General features: G+C 37.0%; 1 long non-coding RNA gene across 8 annotated transcripts in view; it reads right to left on the bottom strand.

Annotated features, from left to right (window-relative positions):
• LOC144617145 (uncharacterized) overlaps window positions 1-13,786 on the bottom strand; it is a 48,954-nt gene that overhangs the window by 22,182 nt on the left and 12,986 nt on the right. For 5 of the 8 annotated variants that reach the window (XR_013557243.1, XR_013557239.2, XR_013557236.1 and 2 more), the window contains one exon: window positions 9,520-9,672. The exons of 2 other annotated variants lie outside the window; for them this stretch is intronic. This is a non-coding gene — a long non-coding RNA (uncharacterized LOC144617145). Of the gene's footprint in view, window positions 1-6,618; window positions 6,849-9,519; window positions 9,673-13,786 lie in introns of those variants that run through there. One more of the 8 variants, XR_013557238.1, reaches the window with a different exon arrangement.

Below are 13,786 nucleotides of genomic sequence, written 5' to 3'. Positions count from 1 at the left end.
AAGTTATCCAGAAGATCTATCTAAGATCATTAACGAAGGTGGCTACACTAAACAACAGATTTTCAATGTAGATGAAACAGCCTTATATTGGAAGAAGATGCCATCTAGGACTTTCATAGCTAGAGAAGAGAAGTCAATGCCTGGCTTCAAAGCTTCAAAGGACAGGCTGACTCTCCTGTTAGGGGCTAATGCAGCTGGTGACTTTAAGTTGAAGCCAATGCTCATTTATCATTCTGAAAATCCTAGGGCCCTTAAGAATTATGCTAAATCTACCCTGCCTGTCCTCTATAAATGGAACAACAGAGCCTGCATGACAGCACATCTGTTTACAACATGGTTTACTGAATATTTTAAGCCCACAGTTGAGAACTACTGTTCAGAAAAAAAGATTCCTTTCAAAATATTATTGCTCATTGACAATGCACCTGGTCACCCAAGAGCTCTGATGGAGATGTACAACGAGATTAATGTTGTTTTCATGCCTGCTAACTCAACATCTATTCTCCAGCCCATGGATCAAGGAGTCATTTCAACTTTCAAGTCTTATTATTTAAGAAATACATTTCGTAAGGCTATAGCTGCCATAGATAGTGATTCCTCTGATGGATCTGGGCAAAGTAAATTGAAAACCTTCTGGAAAGGATTCACCATTCTAGATGCCATTAAGAACATTCGTGATTCATGGGAAGAGGTCAAAATATCAACACTAACAGGAGTTTGGAAGAAGTTGATTCCATCCCTCATGGATGACTTTGAAGGGTTTAAGACTTCAGTGGATGAAGTAACTGCAGATGTGGTAAAAATAGCCAAAGAATTAGAATTAGAAGTGGAGCCTGAAGATGTGACTGAATTGTTGCAATCTCATGATAAAACTGTAATGGATGAGGAATTACTTCCTATGGATGAGCCAAGAAAGTGGTTTCTTGAGATGGAATCTACTCCTGGTGAAGATGATGTAAAGATTGTTGAAATGACAACGAAGGATTTAGAATATTACATAAACTTAGTTGATAAAGCAGCAGCAGGGTTTGAGAGAATTGACTCTAATTTTGAAAGAAGTTCTACTGTGGGTAAAATGCTGTCAAACAGTATTGCATGCTACAGAGAAATTGTTCGTGAAAGGAAGAGTCCATCAATGCGGCAAATTTCATTATTGTCTTACTTTAAGAAATTGCCACAGCCACCCCAACCTTCAGCAACCACCACCCTGATCAGTCAGCAACCATCAACATCAAGGCAAGACCCTCCACCAGCAAAAAAATTACGGTTTGCTAAAAGCTCAGATGATGGTTAGCATTTTTTAGCAATAAATACTGTATTTTTAAATTAAGGTATGTACATTGTTTTTTTAGACAATGCTATTGCACAATTTAAATAGACTGCTGTATGGTATAAACATAATCTTTATATGCACTGGCAAACCACAAAATTCATTTGACTCACTATTGCAACATTTGCTTTATTATAGTGGTCTGGAACTGAACCCACAATATCTCTGGGGTATGCCTGTATTTCTATAGAGGTTACAGTGTTCACAAAGTTTTTATGTCCTTTTATGAAAATGTACCTACTTTTCATTTTTATTTTTAACTTAATTCTATTGCCTGTATTTATTTTTTTTCTTTTTAAAACTTTTGTATAGATGTTCTCTCTTACATGATTGTGACCTAACGGTTCTTCAGGTAATCTAGTAGTCTTTTACAGTATGTTTTTTATATCCTAGCCTTCTGTTTTGGGTTACATGTCATAATTTTTGGTATCCTTGGGTCTGTGAGAAAATGTTTTACACGGAAAGATCATTTTTTAGGTGTGATTGTTCAAATTTGTTTTCCAGTTTGGTATTCTAGAGAACGTATTTTTAAGGAAAGAAGAGTTATGGTTTTGTAAGAAATTTTAAGTATTTTGTTAGAAAGTCTAAAATCATGTACAATTTTATCTCTGGCCAGAGGCGTAATAGTTTTCTTTTTCTTTTTCTTTTTTAATTGTCTCCATATTGGCAAGGCTGAACTCTGTACATTATAAATTTGCTTAAAGATATTCTTTGAATTATTCAGAATAAAGTGTACTTAAAATTAATTATAATAAGTAAGATAGAATTTATCTAATAGCTTTCAAATAGCCTTTCATGACTTAGAAAATTTCATTGACATCTAGATTTTATTAAGAAAGTCTTGAGCTCTTCTTCAGTAACACATTACAGAGAGCAAGGACATTCCTAGGTGTAAGTTGGAAAGTGCACATTGAGTATATTTGTGCATTTGAGAAGGCAGTCTTTCTTATGCTGTCATGATCAAAGAGTAGAAATGATAAATACAAATTATGTTTTGAGATTGCTTGTAGCCTGGCAAGATGCCATTACATGCAAAGCTATGAACTTTGCTTCTGTTGAGAAGCAGCATAAATGTAATCAACTTACAGTGAGCTCTTTGAGGCAGGCCAAGGAGACAGAATCCTCCTGAAGTATGAGACTGATCTGTAATGTTGTCTTTATGGTCAGTATTGCTGAGGGTTTGCTAAGTGAACCTTTTCTTTTCACATGAAAGCATTTATTTAAATACATTTTCTTTTGCTAGGTGTTCCTTAGTTTTCAGCCATTAAATGTTGTGAAGCCTTGACTAGAACTTGTTCATAATGGATAGTATATTATTTATGCCTCTGGTTTGTGTGCTTAGTTGTTGCCTATAGTTATCTGGTTATGGTGCAAATGCATATTTTCTGTATCATTTACAGAAATGCTTTGAACATCAATACTTTTTTAAATGTTAATTTATTTTGAGAGAGAGAGAGAGAGTGCACACATGTGCGTGAGAGCTGAGGAGGGAGAGAATGGGAGAGAGAAAACCCCAAGCAGACTCCACACTGACAGCACAGAGCCTGACACTGGTCTTGATCCCACGAAGTGCGAGATTACGACTTGAGCCAAAATCAAGAGTTGGAGGCTTCACTGATTGAGCCACCCAGGTGCTCCTCAGTATTGTCTTGTTTTAAATGATAGAAGTTTGCTGTATTTCGAATAGGTCAGTGAATGTAATTCAGTCTTTTAAATTAGGAGTACTGTATAAGGCAATTGTGTGTCATCTGTATGTCATACACACAAATGTATTTCTTATGCTTCCCATGGATGTGTCTTTCTGTCAGACCTGTTTATAAAAAGGAAATTGTTTCATTATGATCCTCTATCTCACATATTATAAGTAAATAAAATGTATACCAAATATAGGTCTGTTTTGAGGAGAGGAAAAATGTTTCAAGCAGTTTTTGCTTCTATTTTAAAATAGACTTTTCTACCACTTTTAAAGAGGAAATATCATCTGCTTTTAAATATTGAAAAGAAATCTAGAGCCTTCCTAGCAAGCTGAAAAAGATGAGTAAAACAAAGATACTAGAACATATGATAAAACTCTATTTGAGTTTAATATTTTTTAAATGTCTTGGTAACTTTGTGCTTTATTTTGTTTTAATGTTCATTTATTTTGAGAGAGAGAGAGAGAGTGTGCGAGTACACACACATACACGTGGGCCGGGGGTTGGGGAAGTGCAGAGAGAGAGGGAGAGATTGAATCCCAAGCAGGCTCCTTGCAGTCAGTGCAGAGCTCGACATGGGGCTCCATCTCACAAATTGTGAGATCATGACCTGAGCGGAAATCAAGAGCCATTTAACTGAGCCACCTAGGTGCCTCTAACTTTGTGCTTTTTTTTTTTTTTTTTTTTTAAACTTTGTGCTTTAATATAGGTGTATGAGGGGCACCTGGGTGGCTCAGTCGGTCAAGCATCTGACTCTTGGTTTTAGTTCTGGTCATGATCTCCCAATTCAGGAGACTGAACCCTGCATGGAACCTGCTTGGGATTCTGTCTCTCCCTCTCTCTTTGCTTCTCTTTTTTTCTCTCTCGAAATAAATAAACTTGAAAAAATAATATAAGTTTGTGATTACATATAATTTGAATTGAAAACCCAATAAGTATTTAGATTTTTGGAAAATTGAAGAAATATTTTTCTTAGTTTCTTTTGGGCAAAATGTAGACCATTATACTAACTCAAAGATTTCAGGGAAAATGTAGTATAGTATTTAAAATTCTTATTGCAGGGCATCTGGGTGGCTCACTTGGTTGAGCTTCCGACTTTGGCTCAGGTCAGGTCATGATCTCACTGTTGGTGGGTTTGAGCTCCACATTGAACTCGCTGTTGTCAACGCAGAGCCTGCTTCAGATGCTCGGTCCCCCTCTCTTTCTGCCCCTCCCCTGCTCATGCTCCTTCTCTCAAAAATAAACATTAAAAAAAAAATGTTATTGCAGTTTTACTTTTACATCCCTTCTTCCCTTTTGAACCTGATTGAAATGTATGGGTATAGAACTTGGAAATTTCTTTGCCTGTGACATACGGAACCTACTTTAATTCTAACGAATAATTTTAGTGATGGTGGGGAAAATTTCTGAATTTGTCAATGTGATTATCAGTAACTCAAATGGTTCAAATGTATAAAGTTCCCTCAAAAGTAATTTCTCCAAATATTCCAAATGTAGCAAGTTTAAGAATCCCGTGTTAAATATTAACACCTTTATAAGCAAAACCACAATACATTTAAAAATAATAGAAATATAGCACAATGGATTGATCCTCCTTGAACACCACAAGGATTAAGGGCTTTGACTCCCGCCCCCTGCCCCAAATTTAACTACTAATAGCCTACCGTGGACTGGAAGCCTACTGATAACAAACAGGCAATTAACACATTTTGTATGCTATATGAATTATATACTGTATTCTAACAATGGAGAAAGGAATGTTATTAAAATCATAAAGACAAAATACATTTATAGTATTGTACTGCCAAAAAAATCTGCATGTAAGAGGGCCCATATAGTTTAAATCCATGTTCAAAAGTCAACTGTATTTGGTTTGCTAGGTGACTCTAAGTAATTAATTTTTGTACCCAAAGGATCCTGAACATCTTTAGTCACTCTGTAGTTACAAATTTAAAGAACATTTTAAAGTTTTATGTTCTTAAAATCCATATACTGACATTTCAAGGTAACAAACTTATGGTTTGTTTCCATTGACACACTTTTAAAAATAACTTCTAGCTAAACTTTTCCATTTCAAGTGATGCTTTGACCTACTTATTTTGTATCCATATTTATAATGTAGCCTTTATTATTTCTAGGTATTGATAGAATTTAATAAAAATAATACATTTACTGTTTCCACCTATTAATACCTTTATTTGAGGCTATTTTTTTTTAAGGTTTATTTATTTTTGAGAGAGAGAACGAGAGGCAGAGGGACAGAGAGAGAAGGAGACAGAATCTGAAGCAGGCTCCAGGCTCTGAGCTGTCAGCACAGAGCCCGACATGGGGCTTGAACTCACAGAGTGCAAGATCATGACCTGAGCTGAAGTCAGAGGCTTAACTGACTGAGCCACCCAGGTGCCCCAAGGCTATTTGTTTTAAAAGATCTACTACTTATTGTCAAATTCTGGGTTAAAGGTTCTGTTGGCAAGACACAAAATTACACGTTTTGGAATATAAGATAGTTTAAGGTCTGTGGAGATTTGTGGTGCCAGTCACTTGAGGAAATGAAAAACTAAAGATCATATAATTGGCATTACAGTGGATAAACTGGCAGTGAAAATTTGATAGAACATCCTAGTATTTTAAATCAAGAGAATGTGTTGAGTCACTCTTAGATTAAACTACTGAATATTCTAACCATGACAGCATTGAGATTATTTGGACATAGTCTGACTCCTACCTCCCATGTTCACTATCACCTCTCTGGCCTCATTGCTGACTGCTTTCTTCCTCTCTCTGCTTCAGCCACACTGGCCTCTGCTTTTCCTTAAAAATGCAAGACCTCACTGCATTACCAGCTTTTCCCTCTCTACCTGTAACACTTTTCCCCCAGAAACATCAGATCTGAGCTCAAGTGTTAACTCTTAGTAAAGCCTTATCTGGCCACCTTATTCAAAATTGCCCCATCCCTACTACTTGAATCTTCCTTTCCGGTTTGTTTACTGCATGCCCTAATTATCACCAACATTCTCTATATATTTTACTTATTTGCTTTGTTGTTTTTCCATCAAAACTTGGGCTCCCAAAGAGGGCAGAGACTTTTACTATGTTGTGTATGTATACCAGTGTGTATCCCATTGCAGATTTTCAAAAATTGCTTGTTAGAAGGAGGGAGGAAGGAAGGGGAAAAAATGATACATGTTGTGGCAGTTTAATACTAGCCACTGCAGATTACAATTAAAGCTATGGCAGATGGTCCACAATGTACATCAATGGCCATATCTGTTAGTGCATGGAGGTGATAGTTTGGAATGATAGGTCTGAAACAGGATCCACATAGCACTCGAAGCAGCAGCAAATAGTGCCTTTTTCCTAAGGTAAAGTCTTCCACCAAAATTATTTAGAAATCAAATAATCACCAACAGTATTCAGTATATGGTATTTTGCATTCACTCATGATATGAAAGAACAATGTTTATGTGCCAATAATCAATTTATTGTCTCTCAGCTCTAAACCCACCCTTCACTGCTCCTGAAAAAAGGAAGATGGGCCATTGGAATATTTTTCCATTGACAGCTGGTCTGATGCTGAGTTTTGTCAGTGGAAGGCAACTGTGTTGGAGAGACCTTTCAGGAGGAAGGGGCATCTCTATCTGGTCCTGGTGGGCTCCCACAGTACAGTACAGTTTTCTGGCAGTACAGCCAGGCTCCCACAGTGCTCGCAGCTTCTCCCACCACCTGGTCTTCTAGTGCAGGTGGCTTCTCCACTACCTGGCGCCTGTAGCACCCAGCACCCAGCAGCTTTCAGAAAATGCCCTGGGGCGGTGTTGTAGTAATGCCTATGGTGAGACAACTCCCCATCAACAGTTTTTCCTGGCACCCTAGAGGGTGACTTCCATAAGTTCTACCAGTCAACATCACAGCACTTTCTCTGCCCTCCAGTGAGCTATGGCTTCACTCTTTAACGAGATTCAGATTTCAACCCTGAGAATGTTCTCCCTTGAACTCTCATCCTCATGGGTGGTGGCTGTTCTTTGTATCTGTATGTCTGCTGTATCCCTGTATTGTTTAGGGTTCTCTTCTTTCTAAACAATCCCTCATTACTCCAATCCTATTATAGTTAATAAACCTTTATATTAAACTTGTTCAAATTAGTGTGTGGTTTATCTCACACACCAATTGGATCCAGATTGATCCAGTCTATAGTTTACAATTATTTTAGTAATGGTTCTTGTGGAGTATTTCTTTAACACCACCAACAACAACAAAGTTTATTTTTGAGAGAGGGAGAGAGAGAGAGAGCACAAGGAGGGGAAGGGCAGAGAGAGGAGACAGAATCCCAAGCAGGCTCCAGGCTGTCAGCACAGAGCCTGATGTGGGGCTCAAACTCACGAACTGCAAGATCATGACCTGAGCCAAAATCAAGAGTCTGATGCTTAACTGACTGAGCAGCCACCCAGGAGCCTTTCTTGTGGAGTATTTCTAACAGCATGCCAAGCTATGCTACAATCATGCAGATTATGATAGTAATTGATAATGATACTAATGTTGTAGGATTATTTTTCGGAGTTTAATTCTATCAATATAAATGATGCCCAATGTAAGGATATATACACAATGACCTGATTTTGTTAATGCTTATTATCTACAGGGTGGTGATTCTTCAGTTAAAAAAAAAAACAAACAAATAGTACAATTTGCTTTTGCTCTTGTTTTTTACCCACTCTTCCACTTGCATATCAGCAAGAGAGGAAATGTGTTCCATTGCTTGTATTCTGAGCTGCCATTTCCCTCTGTCTATTGCTCAGTTCTTCTACTAAATTTGTGAATTTACTTAATAATCACTGTAATTCCTACTGTGCAGCTTCATGAACTCTTAGGGGTACATGAAAACAGATAATGTCTTGCCACTAGAGATATGTTTGTATGTACCTTTTATAAAAGCAAATGTGTGTGTGTGTGTGTGTGTGTGTGTGTGTGTGTGTGTTTTCCTGAAATAAGAGTCTGAGCTCTGAAGTCAGATTGTCTTAATTTAAATTTCTACTCCAGTGCTTACAGGGGTAAGTTAACATCTCTAGGCCTCTTCACTGAGTTGTTTTAAAGATTGAGATAATATAAACTAATCTTTTAGCACAGCACCTGACACATTGTTATTAATAAGTGTTAGTTACTATTATTATAGTAGTAAAAGTATAATAGTTATCGGGGTTGGATCCAGTTGGCAGCCTCATCTGATAAACCTATTCCCTTCGAAAGATAAATACGTAAATCTTTAAGAGCACAAGAAAGCAAGAAACAATGTCATCAGTGGAATAGAAATTGTGAACAATTCCTAAAAATATGTAGTATTAAGGATAAAAGGAACCACATCTCAAATCATATGTACTTAGGACTCCTTTGAAGATGGAGTCATTCCAGAATTGCTCTAAGCGTAGAGACTATGGATGGATATTGTCTGGGGAAAGAGTATGTTGATGTGGGCTGTGTATAAGGGTTGAGGAGTTACATGGACATTTGGCCAGCTCCTCCACACTTTTGCTGAAGAATTAGCAGTGGAGGCCTTTAGCCACTAGTTGTTAAAACAGGGATGTAGGTGCTTTGCCTAGTGAGGCAGATAGCTACTGAGAATACAGGAGCATTTCCCCTACCCCCACCATTAAAAAGACCACTAATGTCCCTAATGGCAATTAGCATCACTCAAATAGTGTGATTTTCACACAAAAAGAGACAAATAGATCAGTGACACAGATTAGAGTACAGAACAACATACCTAGGTATATGTGAGGATGACTTCTCTTATTGTGGTCACTGATAGATGCACTAGGGCAACTCAAAGTTATACGCTTTCTCGGGAGCCTCATCACATTATAGTCTCATATTGTAATTACAATTTTTTTGATCCTGCTTTTTTTTCACATCTCCATATTGTATTTTTTTTTTTTTTTGCCCCACCTCCAGTTTAAATAGAATTTAAAAATAGTGGGGAAGGGGTACCTGGGTGGCTCAGTCGGTTAAGCGTCTGACTTCAGCTCAGGTCATGATCTCGTGGTTCGTGAGTTTAAGCCCGCATTGGGCTCTGTGCTGACAGCTCAGAGCCTGGAGCCTGCTATGGATTCTGTGTCTCCTTATCTCTCTGCACCGCCCCCCCCCCCACCCCTGCCCGCTCTCTCTCTTTTTCTCTCTAGAATAATAAAACATAAAAAAATAAAAACAGGGGGGAAGATGCCATACTCAAAAAGGACTTAAAGAGAATGTTATAAAGGGTTTATTTACAAAGGTGTAGGGGGAACACTCAGCAGATGGAGAAGCACCTTGAATCTAACAATAGTGGACAGCCATTGCAACCTCTTGGACAGAAAGTGCAAAGGGTAAAAGAAGTTACCTGAATGTTGGAAAAGTTGTAGCCATGGAGAGGTACTGCTACATAGGAGGGGGCGGTGGCCGTAGGTAGAGGCACAGAGCCATTGCCAAAGTGTGGCCTGACAGGGAGGGAGCCCTGGAGATAAATACCTGGACTTCTCTTTCTTCTCTTCCTCCAATCTCTTCCCTGTGACTTTAGTTGGCCAGACTCTGCCAGAAGCAGGAAGTCAGTGGAAGCCAGATGACACAACCTTTATACATAGATCTCCCCAGGCGCATGGCAGGACAGAAAAAAGAGTAAATCTGTAGGATCCAAGAGAGAACATCTAGGATACTTAACACTGAAAATCATTTGGGATCCTGATTGTCACCCACCATATTTATTATTATTTTCGGTTTCATAAAATCTGTGAACTCTGTAAGAATGCCATGTCTACAAGTTACTGACAAAAGGGTTGGATTGCTTTGGACAGAGCAATTCTACATATTAGTACATATAATTAGACAACAGCTCTCTTAGCTGAATTTTCCTTTTCATATGGTAAGTTAATCAACCATTTAAACAAGTATAATTCATCCCCTAAGTAAACTCTTTCGTATGGTTAACAAGGCTAGTGTGTGTGTGTGCGTGTGTGTGTGTGTGTGTGTGTTTTCATACACCTAACCTTTCTCCGTCCAGCAACCTAGTAATTCCATCACTGAAAGAAGTGGTTCTTTATCTGACATGACTTCATAAACCAAAGCTATCTCTGGTGTATCCTTTTTTTCAGAAACAAAAAGATTTATAAATTTTTCCCAGGATTGGGAAATGTATAATTTCCCATAATTATACTTTTTATATTTAATTTATAGTGTTCTCCTTTCCCATTTTTGAAAAGAACTCATATAATCAATCATTGCCTATCTTCAGCTGTATGGAACTCTCACAACATGTCTCCAATATGATCTGGCTTTGAGGACATTATTAGCAGTTTTTCTCAGTACTTCTTCAACACATAGAACTAGTTTCATATTAGACGCTCCCCTGTAGGCTCTACTTTTTCATGGAACAAATATTTATTGGTGATGACCAATAATTGGTCTGACCACATGTCAGACACTGTGTTTTAGGCACTGGGGATACAAGGGTGAGCAAAACACAAAAATTCCCACTCTGTGGAGCTTGTGTTTAAAGTAATACTGTTTAGTAATAATCAGACATCATCTACATTGATTTTCTCCAATTTTAAAATGTCTGAACCATGGAGCCCTTTTTCTTAGGAGAAGTAGACAAATTATGAAGAGTCTTGGCCTGCAGGGGCAGTATTTTCTAAGGATCTCCAAACACAATTACTCCTGTCCTATTGAAGGGAACAGAAGCCTTAAGAAGAAATACAAAAACTCCTCCTCACCAGTAACTTCCTACAAAGGTAATGTCAATTAAAACCAAAAAGTTTAAAGAAAGCAAATTCCTGGTTTTAGCATCACCAGGAAAAACATTTGTCTACAGATACCAATTGTGTATTCTTTTCATTGTAAGAAAAGATCCATAAAAATTACAGGTTTTTTTCAGGTTTTAATTTAAATTGTAGTTAACAGACAGTAGAATCTTGGTTTCAGGCATAGACTTTAGTGATTAATCATTTACGTATAACACCCAGTGCTCTCCCAACAAGTGCCCACCACCCATTTAGGCCATCTCCTTGCCTATCTCCCCTCCAATAACCCTCAGTTTGTTCTCTATAGTTAAGAGTCTATTTTATGTCTGCCTTTCCTTCTTTTTTTTTCCCATGTCCATCTGTTTGGTTTATTAAATTCCACATATGAGTGAAATCAAACAATATTTGTCTTTCTCTGACTTATTTTGCTTAGCATAATACACTCTAGCTCTATCCACATGGTTGCAAATGGCAAGATTTCACTCTTTTTTTATGGCTGAGTAATATTATTCCATTGTATATGTACCACAACTTCTTTATCCATTCATTAGTCGAAGGACATTTGGGCTCTCTCCATAGTTGGCTATTGTTGATAATGTTACCCTAAACATAGGGGTGCATGTGTCCCTTTGGATCAGTATTTTGATATCCTTTGGGTAAATACCTAGTAGTGCAATTGCTGGGTCCTAGGTAGTTATATTTTTAACTTTTTGAGGAACTTCCATACAGTTTTCCAAAGTGTCTGCACCACTTTGCATTCCCACCAACAGTGTAAGAGGGTTCCTCTTTCTTCGCATCCTCACCAACATCTGTTGTTTTCTGTGCTGTTAATTTTAGCCATTCTGAAAGGTGTGATATCTCATTGCAGTTTTGATTTGTATTTCCCTGATGATGAGTGATGTTGAGCATCTGTTCATGTGTCTGTTGGCCATCTGGATGTCTTTTTTGGAAAGATGTATATTCATGTCTTCTGCCCATTTCTTAACTGGATTATTTGTTTTTTTTGGGTGTTGAGTTTCATAAGTTATTTATAGATTTGGATACTAACCGTTTTCTGGATATATTATTTGAAAATATCTTCTCCCGTTCCAAAGGCTGCCTTTTAGTTTTATTGATTAATCAGATTGACAAGACCTAGCATTCATAATTGTGTATGTACAATACAGATGCAAAATATGCAAAGCATAAACTTACAGAACTGAAAGAATAAACAGACAATTCTACAATCATACTTGGAAACTTCATTCCTTTCTTACCAAGTGATAGGAAAAATGTACAAAAAATAAATAAGGATATAGAAGAACTCAATATCATCAACCAACATGATCCAGTTGACATTTATAGAATTCTCCACCCAACTGCAGCAGAATATTCATTTTTTTCAGGTGCCCATGCAACATATGCCAAGATAGACCATATCCTGGGCTATAAATCAAACCTCAACAAATGTAAAATCATATAGAATGTATTTTCTTAAGTTAATATATTTATTTTGAAAGAGACTGAGCATGCATGTGAGTTGGAGAGGGGCAGAGAGAGAGGGAAAGAGAATCCCAAGCAGGCCCCATGCTGCCAGTGCAGAGCCCAAAATGGGGCTTGATCCCACTAACAGTGAGATCATGACCTGAGCCCAAATCAAGAGTCAGATGCTTAACTGACTGAGCCACCCAGGTGCCCCTGGAATGTATTTCTTGACCACACTGGAATGATATTACAAATCATTAATAGAGCGACACCAGGAAAATCTCCCAACACTTGGAAATTAAGCAGCATACTTCAAAATAATCCATAGGGTAAATAGGCAGATATTTCAGAGAAACAAAACAAACATTGAACTGAATGAAAATAAAAATAATCATAGAAAAATGTGTGGGGCATAGCTAAAACAGTGCTGAAAGGGAAATTTATAGGAGACATGAAATATATACATTAGAAAAAAGGACAGGTCTCAAATTCATAATCTAAGCCTTTACTTCAAGAACCTAGAAAAATAAAAAAAATAAAAAAGAACCTAGAAAAGGAAAAGCAAAAGAAATACAAAGAAAACAGAAGGATGAAAGAAATCAATGAAATTGAAAACAGAAAAATAATAGAGACAATCAATGAGACAAAGAGTTAATTCTTTGAAAAGACCAATAAAATTAACAAACCTCTTATAAGATTGACAAAGAAAAAAGAGAGAAGACACAAATTACCAATATCAGCAATTAAACAAAATATCAGACTGTGGACATCAAAAGGACAGTAAAGAGGTACTATGAACAACTCTATACATATAAACTTGGCAACTTAGACAACGACAATTTCCTTGAAAAGTACAAACTACTACAACTCACCCAACAGGATTAAATAATTTGAATAGCTCTATAAACTATTAGGTAAATTAAATTAGCAATTTAAGAGCTGCTAAAAAGATAAATCTCCAAGATCAGATTTTCTTATAAAACTTCATTGGAGAATTCTACCAAGTATTTAAAAGAATTCTACCAAGTATTTAAAAGTAGTATTTAAACACTACTTCTACACAATTTTGTCCAGAAAACAGAAGAGGAGTGAATCAAATAAAAAGAAAACTACAGCCAATATCACACTTAAAATATAAATGTGAAATTCCTTGACAAAATATTAGCAAATAGAATTTAGCTTAACTCATTACAAATTCATTAAAAAATGAATTGTATACCATGACAGAGAGGGGTTTATTTCAGATATGCAAAGCTGGTTCAACATTTGAAAGTCAACCAGTATAATCCACCATGTTATCAGGCAAAGAAGAAAGGTCCCATGATCACAGCAATCAGTGTAAAAAAGGCATTTGACAGACTTCAACACCCGTTCAGCATCCTCCCAGAAAAATAAGAAAAAGGAAGAACTTTCTCAGCTTGATAAAGAGGAACTACAAAAAACCTATAGCTAACATTATAATTCATGGTGAAAGACTGCATGTTGTTTTTTTTTTTTTAAATTGGGAACAAGGCAAGGATGTGCATGCTCACTGC

This window comes from Panthera onca, chromosome C1, assembly GCF_046562875.1.
Source record: "Panthera onca isolate mPanOnc1 chromosome C1, mPanOnc1 haplotype 2, whole genome shotgun sequence".
NCBI lineage: Eukaryota > Metazoa > Chordata > Mammalia > Carnivora > Felidae > Panthera > Panthera onca.
The sequence above is the reverse complement of the archived record's forward strand: the minus strand, read 5'-3'. Positions and strand labels throughout refer to the sequence as shown.